This window comes from Macaca mulatta, chromosome 15 (genome assembly GCF_049350105.2).
Source record: "Macaca mulatta isolate MMU2019108-1 chromosome 15, T2T-MMU8v2.0, whole genome shotgun sequence".
NCBI lineage: Eukaryota > Metazoa > Chordata > Mammalia > Primates > Cercopithecidae > Macaca > Macaca mulatta.
Window position 1 is genome coordinate 48,056,481 of NC_133420.1, and position 14,709 is coordinate 48,071,189.

The following is a 14,709-nucleotide window of genomic DNA, read 5'->3' on the forward strand; positions in this document are numbered from 1 at the left end:
AATTACAGAATATTAAGATGAATCCCCTCTTAAAAAGACAAAGTAGCTGACTTGCTCTTTTTTTTTTTTTTTTTTTTTGAGACAGAATCTCACTCTGTTGCCCAAGCTGGAGTGCAATGGCGTGATCTCGGCTCACCACAACCTCTGCCTTCCAGGTTCAAATGATTCTCCTGCCTCAGCCTCCTGAGTAGTTGGGATTACAAGCAAGTGCCATCACGCCCGGCCAATTTTTGTATTTTTAGTAGAGATGGGGTTTTGCCATGTTGGCCAGGCTGGTCTCAAACTTCTGACCTCAAATGATCCACCCACCTCGACTCCTCGACTCCCAAAGTGCTGGGATTACAGGCGTGAGCCACCGTGCCCAGCCTCAGGGCTTTTATTAATATGTAAGATCCCTGAACTTAGTTGCTTTGTCCTTCAGGCTCTGCATCACTTTACACACATCTCTATCAAAGCACTTTTTTTCTTTATACCATGGCTAGTTTCCGTGTCTGAATTGCTTTGATAGAAGGTTTATTTCTCATAGATGGGTGCAGTGATTAAAAGCCCAAGCTCTGGAAATCGACCACTCATATTCAAACCCTGGTCCTTCCCTTTACTAGCCACGTGATTTGGATGCCTCTCGCTTTAGCTGTGTAATAGAAGCAATAATAGGGCCCACCCTTATTGATGTTGCTGTAAGGATTAAGGGGTCTCGCAAACAATAAGTACACATACAAGCCTATGAATTTTATGCTTTAGTGTCCTTAAAAGAAAGGCCAGTATTGAGAGATGTACTCTGTCAAGCCCTTGGAACTGAACTTGTAAAATACTCTTGTCGTTGGTCTGCTGTGCTGTGCTATCAATTTGCCAAGACAATCTGTTTTCCTATAACTTACCCACCTGGTGTCCTTGCTGCCAACACAATACCAGTGACTCTCCCAGTGGAATTTTACAGGCTTGGTGTTCAGGATTCTGACTCAGGTATTAAAATGAAGCCTTGGGGATTAATAAACTCTTGGCAGAGTCACCTCACCATATTTTCAGAACAGTGTCTAGGTAGCAGTTAGACTTAAACATAAATCACAAAATTCAACAGAGTTAAGCTATTTAACATGTTTTATTCATCCAATATAAATATAATATGTATTTTACATATCTTAACATCTCTGAAATGGGAATGCATCTTACAATAGCATGGCATAGTATGATTGGCAATTTAACGATTTATCTTACAAACACGTTATTTTAGGTTCAACAAGAACTGATAAGATTAAATCTTCACCAGGCGAGGTGGCTTATGCCTGTAATCCCAGCACTTTGGGAGGCCAAGGCGGGTGGATTACCTGAGGTCAGGAGTTCGAGACGAGTCTGGCCAACATAGTGAAACCCTGTCTCTACTAAAAATACAAAAAGTTAGCTGGGCGTGGTGGCAGGTGCCTGTAATCCCAGCTACTCAGGAGGCTGAGGCAGGAGAATCGCTTGAACCCGGGAGGCGGAGGCTGCAGTGAGCTGAGATCGCACCATTGCACTCTAGCCTCAGCAACAAGAGTGAAACTCTGCCTCAAAGGAAAAAGAAACAAAAAAAAAAAAAAGAAAAAAAGATTAAATCTTCAGAATCTGGCATTGCATCAATATAATATTTGGTATATGGAAACCTACAGGCTTAGGCAAATTACTGGTCAAAGACTCAGAGGTTTTGTCTCTACCCAGAAATAGAGGGATTTTCCAGGTCTCTGAAAAGCCTTATGGTGTTTTTCTCTAGGGCTATGTCTGTTTCCAACAAAAAATGAACATCAAGATAAAATTAAAAAACAACATAGAAGCTCTTTGAAAACCTGCGCCTTGATTTGAGAAAGGCTCTTTCCTAAGTGTCGTTGTTTTTGTTTGTATGAGTCATTGTAGAATACCACTCTAGATCTTAACAAGTCCTCTCCAACCCCCACCCCACTGGTTTCCCTAATAGCTGAGCAGAGAATATGAAAAGGAGGAGTTGGCTAGATCTAGCTTCTTCCCCACTAAGATGCTTCTTATAATAGAGTCTTTCGCTTTCATACATTTAAACTTCCTTCTCCGCCCAGTATTGGCCTTGTCATCAAGCTCCCTGATGATTCACATCAACAGGCACTGGAGGCCTGTCTTTTTTGGCAGTAATATCTAGGCTACACCCTACACCCTTACTTTGCCTTCCTATTGCTGATTTGATCATTTCTCCCTTTTTTCCTGGTATGGTGACCTTCAGCTTCACAGGCTCTCCCAGGAAATGTGTCCTTCCCCAAAGCAGCTTCAGCAGCAGGAATCTTAACTAGTCAGTATCCTCGACAGCACAAGTCTCTGCTATGTTGTAACCAGAGGGAGAAAGGCATTGGCAAAGTCCTTAAGATCCTTAAGGACCAGGGTCTCTCTTGATTTTCATGTTTTACAAATGAGGCTCAGAGAGTGAGGGACTTACCCAGAGTGACACCATCACTTATAAGAGAGTGAAGAACAGAACCTTGGCCATCGCCTCCAGCCCTTCCTTCAGGAAGATGTGCGTCTTCCCTCAGTTTAGATTCTCCCCAATCACAGTCTCAAAAATAGCAGATAAATTGCAATCCTGCAGCTATCATGCTATTTGTAATCTTTCTGGATTATAATAAAAGGGTATGAGAATGCACTGGACGTCACTGTTCTAATACAAAAGGTGGAGGCTCTATAAGTGTAGCAGTGTGCTTGGAAGTGGAACTTGAAGGTACATGTGCATATGACTTTATTTAAGATTAAGAAAGAATCGGTTGTCCGTATTGAAGCACAGAGGGTATGTGGAAAGGGTAACAGCAAGACCCAACCTATGTCCTTGGCATCCTCACTCAACCAGGCAATAGGTTCCTCATCTTTGACCCTTTGGATACCTTCCCCATTTGGGGATCTTCCCTGACTAGGTCCCTTTATCATCCATTCTTTATGGTAAAATTATATGACATTGACTTGGGGATGAACTTGCCTTTCCCATGCTAGCAAACATCTTGGCTGCATTCCTTTTTGAACAAAAACACATGGGAACACACACACACACACACACACACACACACACAATCCAAAGAAGTTTCAATAATTTTGTCTCAAATAAAGGCAAGAAACCAAAACTTAACAGACTTAGTAATAGTTGGGAGTAAAAAGAATCCAGCATTTCCCCTCTTATTCCAACTTAGTCCTCTTGTTCTCCAGAAAAGTAGGAGGCCTCCCTGCCCAGACGTTCTTGATGTTCCCTCGTAGATGTTCCCTAACATCAAGGAGAGAGGCCCAGTCCAAATCCCCCCTTCTCTCCTCTTCTCACTTTCCTTTCAACATTTCTTTTCCTCCAGAAGTCTCCACTCCTCTTCAGCTCTGGATCCTTAACATGAGACATCTCTGCAATCTATGTTGTGAAGTGACTTTCGACACTTGTTGTCACTGCCCTTCCCTGCCAGGAATCCATGTCCCTGCAGTTGTCCTGTGCTCAACACACTGGCTTATGACATGCTACTAAGGAAACAGAAGCCCTTTACCCATCCACTCATTGTTGCGGCAGTGTAGCACGATGATCACCAAGGAGCACTGCTCACATTCCCAACATCTTTTTTTTTTTTTTTTTTTTTGAGACGGAGTCTCGCTCTGTCGCCCAGGCTGGAGTGCAGTGGCCGGATCTCAGCTCACTGCAAGCTCCGCCTCCCGGGTTCCCGCCATTCTCCTGCCTCAGCCTCCCGAGTAGCTGTAGCTGGGACTACAGGCGCCCGCCACCTCGCCCGGCTAGTTTTTTGTATTTTTTAGTAGAGATGGGGTTTCACCATGTTAGCCAGGATGGTCTCGATCTCCTGACCTCGTGATCCGCCCGTCTCGGCCTCCCAAAGTGCTGGGATTACAGGCTTGAGCCACCGCGCCCGGCCACATTCCCAACATCTTATGAAGAGTGTGTGTGGGGAGGGTGCAGTGGCTTATACCTGGAATCCCAGCACTTTGGGAGGCTGAGACCAGAGGATCATTTGAGCCCAGGAGTTCAAGACCAGCCTAGGCAACATAATGAGGCCCCCATCTCTGCAAGTAATAAATTTTTTAAAAAACTAGCCGGGCATGGTGGCATGTACCTGTTGTCACAGCGACTCAGAAGGCTGAGTTGGAGAGATTGCTCAAGTCCAGGCAGTCGAGGCTACAGTGAGCCATGGTCATGCCACTGCACTCCAGAGTGGGCAACAGAGTGAGACTCCATCTCAAAAAAGGAAAAGGTGGTAATATAATCTCCTCCGCATGTCTGCATTGGCTTTGCTCCTTGTTTTGTCTTTTCTCTTGGGGGAGGAGGATGGAGGGGAGAAAGAAAGGAAAGCAACTGGGGAAGGGATAGAGGGAAAGGAGTGCAAAAGATTTTGATCAAGCACCAAACTTTCCAAATGACAGGGCTGGGTGATTAAGCACCAACTACAGGGCCAACAGCAGCTCATACAAGGTATTTGTATTCCAGAATTCATATTAGGCAAGCCAGGAATCAGAGGCCCTGTGCCTTTCCCACATCCTGCAGCACATGCAGTACACTCTGGTAGAATTCTCGATTACAGAAAATGTCCCAAGGAGCATCATTCAGAAAGTAACAGTGGTAAAAGTGTAGAAAGTCACAAGCGATTGAGCTACATACCTGATCATCAAAGAGCTTCTAGAAAAATGGACTTGCATACACTAAAATCTACCTCTTCTATGACCCAAACACTTATTTTACTTGTCACATCACATGTGAAAAAGTGTGGATTGAGACCCTCCCACCAAAAAAGAGAAGGTAGCCTAGCTAAGGAGCTGTGTGCTCTAAATCTTCTATTTGAGTTGTTTTGCTTTTATCATGAAATGGCATTATCAAAATCCAGAAGAGGATTTTTCCTAGACAGGCCAAAGGGAAACTCTGTTTCAGTAAACTTAAGACCTAGGTTCTAAATGTCTTAACTCTGTCATTCACCTTTAGGCCCTAGTATAGGTACACAGTGACAGTTGCCTTAGTATTAAATGAATGAGAATCATAATCTCATGCATTTGTGGAGCACTTCATTGCTTTCAAAGCCAGTTTCCTTTTACAATCTCCCTTTATTTTTACCTCACAACAACTCAGTAAGGTAGGTAGGCCAAGTCATCTAATCCCCACTTTTTTTTTTTTTTTTTTTTTTTTTTTTTGAGATGTAGTCTTGCTCTGTTGCCAGGCTGAAGTGCAGTGGCGCGATCTCAGCTCCCTGCAACATTCACTTCCTGGGTTCAAGCAATTTCCCTGCCTCAGCCTCCTGAGTAACTGGGACTACAGGCACCCGCTACCACGCCTGGCTAATTTTTTTGTATTTTAGTAGAGATGGGGTTTCACCATGTTGGCCAGGATGGTCTCGATCTCCTGACCTTGTAATCCACCCTCCTCGGCCTCCCAAAGTGCTAGGAATTACAGGCGTGAGCCACAGTGCGACCCTATCCCTATTTTTATAAATCACAGTGTTTAGGTTTAAAGCGATAAGAGGTCATGGTATCCTTTGAGGAACAGCATGATCTACTGGCACTTTAAATTAGATATTAACTTAAATTGTAGATTCTGGGGCAGGCAGTGTCTGATGACAGGTCAGGCAGAAACCATGCAGACTATTGGTGGGTATATTAGTCAAAGTTCTCTGGACAAACAGAACTGATTGTGTGTGTGTGTGTGTGTGTGTGTTTATTATAAGGAATTGGCTCATAAGATGATGGAAGTTCCATGATCTACCGTCTCAAGCTATAGGCTCAGAAAAGCCAGTGATATAATTCAGTCCAAGTCCAAAGGCTAAAAACCAGAGGAGCTGATGGTATAAATCCTGGTCCCAGAAGAGAAGAAGATTAGATGAGATATTCAGTTGTAGCAGTGAGACAGGAAAAAAAGGGTGAACTCCTCCTTCTGCCTTTTTTTCTATTCAGGCACTCAATGGAATAGATGGTGTCCAATCAATTGGGAAAGGCAATCTACTCGACTGAGTCCGCAGAGTGAAATGTCTATCTCATCCAGAAACACCTTCACAGACACGCCTAGAAACGATATTTAATCTGGGCATTTTAGCAGCAGAACAGCTCAATTCAATTAAAGAAACACCTGTGCTCTGGAGAAGCATGGTTTGAGACCAACGCCTATAAGTGAAAATACCTATTCATAAGGGATTAAGTGGCTTTCTCACTGTCACACAAGTAATCAGTAACATAGTCAGAGTTCAATCCTTTTTCCATGAGACCAAGTAGCCTTTTGAAATTTAGTTAGCATGAAAATCCCCCTTTTTTTTTTTTGTTTTTTTGAGACAGAGTCTCACTCTCACCCAGGCTGCAGTTCAGTGGTGCGATCTCAGCTTACTGCAACCTCCATCTCCCGGGTTCAAGCAATCCTCATGCCTCAGACTCCTGAGTAGCTGGGACTATAGGCGCCTGCCACCATGTCTGGCTAATTTTTGTATTTTAGTAGAGATGGAGTTTCACCATGTTGGCCAGGCTGATCTCGAACTCCTGACCTCAAGTGATCGGCTTGCCTCAGCCTCCCAAAGTGCTGGGATTACAGGCATGAGCCACTGCACCTGGCTAGCATGAAAATCTTAAAGATCGATTAATAATCTAGGATATATAAAAGAAAAGTGATTGAAGTTCGAATGGCTCTAGAACTTTCACAGCAGAAGCCATCTAACCCATCCCCCTCTTACCTACAGAATCACACACAATTCTTCCCAATCTGGAATGATTGGAAGGTGCTCAGATATGATTGTGTCACCTTATGATGAACCACTGTGTCTAACTTGATATTTAGTGATTCGCATACTTATTTAAGTCTCTCGGTATTTTTGTTCTCTTTGATTAACTACATATATATATATTAAATAGAGACAGGGTCTAGCTATGTTATCCAGGCTGGTCTCAAACTCCTGGCCTCAAGCAATCCTCCAGCCTCAGCCTCCCAAAGTGCTGGGTTTATAGGCATGAGCCACCATGCCCAGCATGATTAGACTCCATTTTAATCTAGGACTTGGACCATGAAACAAAGGCCTGTGGGCTAAATTCAGCCCAGTGCCTATTTTGTAAATAAAGTTTTATTGGAACACAGCCATGCCTGTTATTTATCTATTATCTATGGCCACTTTTGTGTGACTATCTGGTCCCTCACAGAAAAAGTTTGCTGACCACAGTTGTCATACAATTATTTTACTTTTTCTCTAATCATATTAGAGTCTACAGGTATGCCTTTCTTACAGCAATCCTACATACATATAAAAGCTGCATTTTTAATATGACATAAAAAGGGAGTTTGCAAAAAGTGTAAAGTTTTAATGATTGCTGGCATAGCTGCAGTGATGACTTCAGAAATTTTGTCTTATATGGCCATACTGCCCAAAGTAATTTATAGATTCAATGCCATCCCCATCAAGCTACCAATGACTTTCTTCACAGAATTGGAAAAAACTACTTTAAAGTTCATATGGAACCAAAAAAAAGCCCACATTGCCAAGACAATCCTAAGTCAAAAGAACAAAGCTGGAGGCATCATGCTACCTGACTTGAAACTATACTACAAGACTACAGTAACCAAAACAGCATGGTACTGGTACCAAAACAGAGATATAGACCAATGGAACAGAACAGAGCCCTCAGAAATAATACCACACGTCTACAGCCATCCGATTTTTGACAAACCTGACAAAAACAAGAAATGGGGAAAGGATTCCCAATTTAATAAATGGTGTTGGGAAAACTGGCTAGCCATATGTAGAAAGCTGAAACTGGATCCTTTCCTTACACCTTATACAAAAATTAATTCAAGATGGATTAAAGACTTAAATGTTAGACTTAAAACCATAAAAACCCTAGAAGAAAACTTAGGTAATACCATTCGGGACATAGGCATGGGCAAGGACTTCATGTCTAAAACACCAAAAGCAATGGCAACAAAAGCCAAAATTGACAAATGGGATCTAATTAAACTAAAGAGTTTCTGCACAGCAGAAGAAACTACCATCAGAGTGAACAGGCAACCTACAGAATGGGAGAAAATGTTTGCAATCTACTCATCTGAAAAAGGGCTAATATCCAGAATCTACAAAGAACTCAAACAAACTTACAAGAAAAAAACAAACCCCATCAAAAAGTGAGCGAAGGATATGAACAGACACTTCTCAAAAGAAGATGCTTATGCAGCCAACAGACACATGAAAAAATGCACATCATCACTGACCATCAGAGAAATGCAAATCAAAACCACGATGAGATACCATCTCACACCAGTTAGAATGGCGATCATTAAAAATTCAGGAAACAACAGGTGTTGGAGAGGATGTGGAGAAATAGGAACACTTTTACATTGTTGGTGGGACTGTAAACTAGTTGAACCATTGTGGAAAACAGTGTGCAATTCCTCAAGGATCTAGAACTAGAAATACCATTTGACCCAGCCATCCCATTACTGGGTATATACCCAAAGGATTATAAATCATGCTGCTATAAAGACACATGCACACATATGTTTATTGTGGCACTATTCACAATAGCAAAGACTTGAAACCAACCCAAATGTCCATAAATGACAGACTGGATTAAGAAAATGTGGCACCTATACACCATGGAATACTATGTAGCTATAAAAAAGGATGAGTTCCTGTCCCTTGTAGGGACATGGACGAAGCTAGAAACCATCATTCTCAGCAAACTATCGCAAGGACAGAAAACCAAACACCACATGTTCTCACTCATAGGTGGGAATGGAACAATGAGAACACTTGGACACAGGAAGGGGAACATCACACACCAGGGCCTGTCTTGGGGTTAGGGGAGCAGGGAGGGATAGCATTAGGAGATATACCTAATGAAAATGACAAGTTAATGGGTGCAGCACACCAACATGGCACAGGTATACATATGTAACAAAACTGTATGTTGTGCACATGTACCCTAGAACTTAAAGTATTAAAGAAAAAAGAAGAAAAGAAAATTTTAAAAGAGGAAAAAAAAATGATATCCTCTATAGGGATTGGCCAAAATAACTAATAAAAGAGAGCTATAATCCACCCCCCCCAAAAAAAGAAATTTTGTTTTCTTTTTTTATAATAGTCCTTATGCTGGATTTATTTATCCTGAAATGGCAGGCAACTGTAGCTGCAGACCTCAATCTATGGTACATATCAAGCAATTCTGTTTTTTCTTGTAATGTCATAACTTTTCTCTGCTTCTTGGGAGTACTTCCAGCATCTCTAACGACACTTCATATGGGTCCCATAGTGTTATTTGAGCTTTATAGTATTGCATAAACACCATGAAAAATACGCAAGAACTGCCAGAGATCACATCTTATGGTGAGACACACTTTACTGGAGTGACAACGGCTCACTCAGAGATGATGAGCATCTCACAGTGTTTTAAGAGAACACTTGCAATACTTAAGCTCACCACAATGGCAACAGGAGATGGTTACAGAATTATTACAGTTGTACAGTTGTACTAAATTGATTTTATGTAGTTATGATCTAATACTGCATCTTTGCATTTGTTCATATTTCTCTCGACTATGAAACGTACCATGTGCGATCTGTTTGTGTATGTAAGTTTTCATAAATTTTAAGTTTTTATAACAGTTTTGTGTCAACCCGGTGCGGTGGCTCATGCCTGTAATCCCAACACTTTGGGAGGCCAAGGTGGGTGGATCACTTGAGGTCAGGAGTTCAAGACCAGCCTAGCCAACATGGCAAAACCCTGTCTCTACTGAAAATACAAAAATTAGCTGGGTGTGTTGATAGGCACATGTAATCCCAGCTACACATGAGGCTGAGGCAGGAGAATCACTTGATTCTCTGAGAGGTGGAGGTTGCAGTTAGCCAAGATCATGCCACTGCCCTCCAGCCTGGGTGACAAGAGCGAGAATCTGTCTTAAAAAAAAAAAAAAAAAAAAGACTTGTGTCTATTTTATGGTAGTAAATTATAAAATTGATATTTATGTGTGTTTCTTGCATTCATGACACACCTTTTTCTTAATTCTTTTTATATTCCCAGGCTGCGCAGCTTGGCTTCAAGTTTTTTCAAAATGTCACAAATGTCCAAAATTTTTCTAAAATGTTTATCAAAAAAAAATCCACATATAAGTAGACCCATAAATTTCAAACCCATTTTGTTCGAGGGTCAACTGTATAATAAATACATTCATCAGTAGCATAGTTTTTGTTACCAGTATTGAGTATTCTGTGCTATACATAATTGTATGAGCTATATTTTGCAGATCTGGCAGCACAACGTGTTCACAACAGCATTGCCACAAACACGCGAGTAAAGTGTTAATAGATGACAGGAATTCTAATCCTATGAGACCATTATCATATATTTGGTTTATCCCTGATGAACCAAATTTTCTTCAAAAATATATATTCATCTTTTAATCAAATACATGTTATTTTTAAAACTATTTTGTGAAATTCTTGAAGAAAAAATAAACACTTTAAAATTACTTCCCTCCAGAGCCTTTTCTGCTACTGCTAAGTTTTTTTTATAAGATGGTATAATAACACTAAGCCACATTACTGTGGCACAAGACAGATATGAGATATAGAATTTCGCAGGAATAGACTCTTACACTGATAACACATTATAAGTTCTGTCTACAAGCAATATGCATTTGGGAACCCTCTTTAATAATGCCATCTCTTAGCCTGGCGTGGTGGTGCATGCCTGTAGTTCCAGCTACTCAGGAGGGTGAGGTGGGAGGATGGCTTGAGCCTGGGAGATTGAGGCTGCAGTGATGGGGCAACCTGCATATCAGCACCACTGCAGAATGATGGCGCCACTGCACACCAGCATGAGTGACAGAGCAAGACCCTGTCAAATAAAATAAATAAAATAAAAAATAAAATAATACCATCTCACCTTTTTCTATCCTTTCCCAATAGTAGGCTACTCCAATGAGGCAGTTTTCCTGAATTTATCACAGTGACTTTTTTTCTTGCTAAAACATTAAAACTTAATATTCTTTCTTAACGTTCTTGTCCCTATTCCTTGGTTTATGCAAGGACACACTGAGGTTCATTTCCGTTTTCATGGAATATGTTCACTGAATCATTTTTTTTTTAGATGGAGTCTCGCTCTGTTGCCCAGGCTGGAGTGCAATGGCACAATCTCAGCTCACTGCAACCTCCACCTCCTGGGTTCAAGCAATTCTCCTGCCTCAGCCTCCTGAGTAGCTGGGATTCTAGGGGCACGCCACCACACCTGGCTAATTTTTGCATTTTTAGTAGAGACAGGGTTTCCCCATGTTAGTCAGGCTGGTCTTGAACTCCTGACCTCGTGATCCACCCACCTCGGCCTCCCAAAGTGCACCACCGTGCCCGGCCTGCTGAATCATTTTTCTAAACTGACCCAGCACGTTAACAGCTCCCTTACTCTAAGTGCTTGTTTACTATAGAGAGGCAAGCATTTCCCTGACCTCAGTCTCTGTGTTCCAGATCTTTTCATGCCTAAAGGAAAATCCAAGGACTTTTAAGATCAGAATCTACAAAGTTTTAGATAATAATATACATACTAGTCCTCACTATGATCAATTTCTGCATATCTCACAGCAGCACACAAAGACACAGCCTACAAAAGCCAGAGGCATGAGTTTGCCCCATGCTGGCGCTAATTGCCGTAATACTACATAACTCACTTTTATGGAACATTCTGTCCTTGGCACAGTTTTTGCACATGTAAATTCATTCACGGCCCTTCATGCACATTGCAGGGGTTGAATGAAGAGTGAGAATGGTCTTTTCTGTGTTGGAATTTTGTTCAGTTCTTGGCCTCGTGGGTTTCTTTTTCTCGACACTTTTCAAGATGTGTGCTATCCATGGTATCTATCCCCTCAACTCCTGCTCAATAACCTGGAGCCAGCACTGAGTGCCCTTCAATTAATAGAGCTTTTTCCGGTCCTGTCTCTGAGATCAGCTATTGGCCCAGGGACCTAGCAGAGTTTTGCTTCCTAACAATAAGGGGGAGTCACTGAAGTTTATAAACGTATCAAAGAGCCCCACGTTCATGTTGAGATTCCAAGCATACTTACTAATTTTGTTTTTTGGGATTTTGTTGTTGTTGTTTTGAGACAGGATCTTGTTCTTTCACCCAAGCTGGAGTGCAGTAGTATGACCATGGCTCTCTGTAGCCTCGACCTCCCAAGCTTGAATGATACTCCCACCTCAGCCTCCTGAGTAGCTGGGACTACAGGCATGCACCACCACACCCAGCTAATTTTTTTTATTTTTTGTGGAGATGGTATCTCGCCTCATTGCCCAGGCTGGTCTCAAACTCCTGGGCTCAAGCAATCTGCCCACCTCTGCTTCCCAAAATCCTGAGATTACAGTCGTGAGCCACTGCGCCCAGCCACTAATTTTGAATAAACATTTTTTTCCTGATAAATAAATCACTTTGTTGTAGTTGACTACTTGGCATTTAGGAAAAGCAGTTAGTGAATTTATCATCAATATCACAAGGCTAATGTTTAGCTGGCACACACAGGAATGATCATAGCAGTTGTTAAATTATTGAAATACATAATGGTTGATAAATAGGTTCTGCCCCCCCACCCTATTCCCACGTCCTACCTCACTGAGACTGACTTAATCTGTTTCCTAGGACACCCTGGCTCTCCCCCAAATCCAGAAACTAAAAGAGTTTATGCTGGCAAAGCAATTAGCTGAGCAGATGCATAGCTGTTGCTCATTCTGACTGATCAGCATCCAAGCCACTCAAATTGTTAAATATTTTGAATCATAATCCTGAGCCATCATGGTGTCAAAGACATGATACACCTGAGCAACATAAACCCATCCAGTGGTTTAAAAAAAAAAAAAATCTAGCCCAGCGGTTCTCAAACCTGAGCATGCAGCAGCGTTATCTGGGGAGCTTGTTAAAACTTCACTGTCAGCCCTACCCTCAGAGATTCTGAGTCAGCAGGTACAGGGTGGGGCCTGGGAATTGGCATTTCTCACAGTTCTCAAGTGGTGCTGATGCTGCTGGTACACAGGTCCTCAGAACAGTTCTCTGTTAGAAATTCTGTCTCCAGAACTGTGCTTCTCAAACGTCAATGTTAACAAGAATCACACAGATTATAATTCAATGCATCTGGGGTGGAACTGGAAGTTCTATAGTTCTATTAAGCTCCCAGGTGATGCTAATGTCTATGTATGACCACACAATGAAAGTCCTACTTATGTTTTTTGGTTTTGTTTTGTTTTGGTTTTGTTTTTGAGACAGAGTGTCACTCTTTCACCTAGGCTAGAGTGCAGTGGTGCGATCTCAACTCACTGAAGCCTCCGCCTCCTGGGTTCAAGTGATTCTCTTGCCTCAGCCTCCTGAGTGGCTGGGATTACAGGTGCGCACCACCATGCCTGGCTAATTTTTGTATTTTTGGTATAATGAGACGGGGTTTCACCATGCTGGTCAGGCTGGTCTCGAACTCCTGACCTCAAGTGATCCACCCACCTCGGCCTCCCAAAGCGTTGGTATTACAGGTGTGAGCCACCGCGCCCAACCCCTAATTATAAGTTCTTTATCCTCTCTGTCTATAATTACTTGTTCACCCTTCTTTCATTTACTTTTTAAACTTTTTTTTTTTTTGCTTTGCCTTCTTTTGCTCTTCTTTTCTCCCTTTTCCTCTTACCAGTTTTCTTCTCTTCCTTTCCCTTCTCTTTTTACTTCTTTTCTTTCCAGTCTGTTTTTCTTGTAGATTTTTCAAGATTTAAAATTCCCAACCCATTCTCAGGATTCTCTTCCTGGTTAATTTTTTTGAAAAAACAAAATAAAAACAAAAACAGGCCGGGCGCGGTGGATCACGCCTGTAATCCCAGCACTTTGGGAGGCTGAGGCGGGTGGATCACAAGGTCAGGAGATCAAGACCTTCCTGGCTAACACGGTGAAACCCAGTCTGTGCTAAAAAAAAAAAAAAAAGTACAAAAAATTAGCCGGGTGTGGTGGCAGGCACCTGTAGTCCCAGCTACTCGGGAGGCTGAGGCAGGAGAATGGCGTGAACCCAGGAGGCGGAGCTTGCAGTGAGCCGAGATCGCACCACTGCACTCCAGCCTGGGCAACAGAGCCAGACTCCACCTCAAAAAAAAAAAAAAAAAATGCAACCCTGACTTCTCAAAAAGAGACTCCACCCAGACTGTCTTGGAGCTTCATGAGTCCAACAATGAGGTAAGAAATTAGTCTAGGGAAACAAAGAAGGCAGTCAAATGCAAAGGGAAAGCCCAGATGGCTCTTTTCTAGAAAATACTATGCCAGGAGCTTCTTTCCAGGACTAGAAACTTGCCATGCTTACTGACTAGCTCTCTCTCCGCAAAACATTAAAAAAGTCGATGAGTGAATTTGGCCATTTTCTGGATTGTAGGAGTGCTTATTCTAGTTGAGAAAAATAAACCTCTGTGAGCCATCAGCTTGTACTCTCCCTGTCCTTGGGCTAGGCAAGCTTCTTAGCAGCAAATTCCACAAAAAAGTCTACAAGCCCTAGCACTGAAAGACAGAGGTACTGACCCAGCCTTGCTTGACTTCCGGAAACCCCAAGGACATGGCCGGAGTTTGTTGGTGTAGTAGCTGTGTCTGAGCGTTCATTATGAACCATCTTCTTTTCAAATGCTGTGGAGAGAAGTTCAAGAAGAGTTAATTTCACAAGGAAAAGGAGAATGGAAATGGTAGATGTCTTCCTGGTGCAGAGAAAAAAGGAATTCCCTCTGAATTCAGACCATC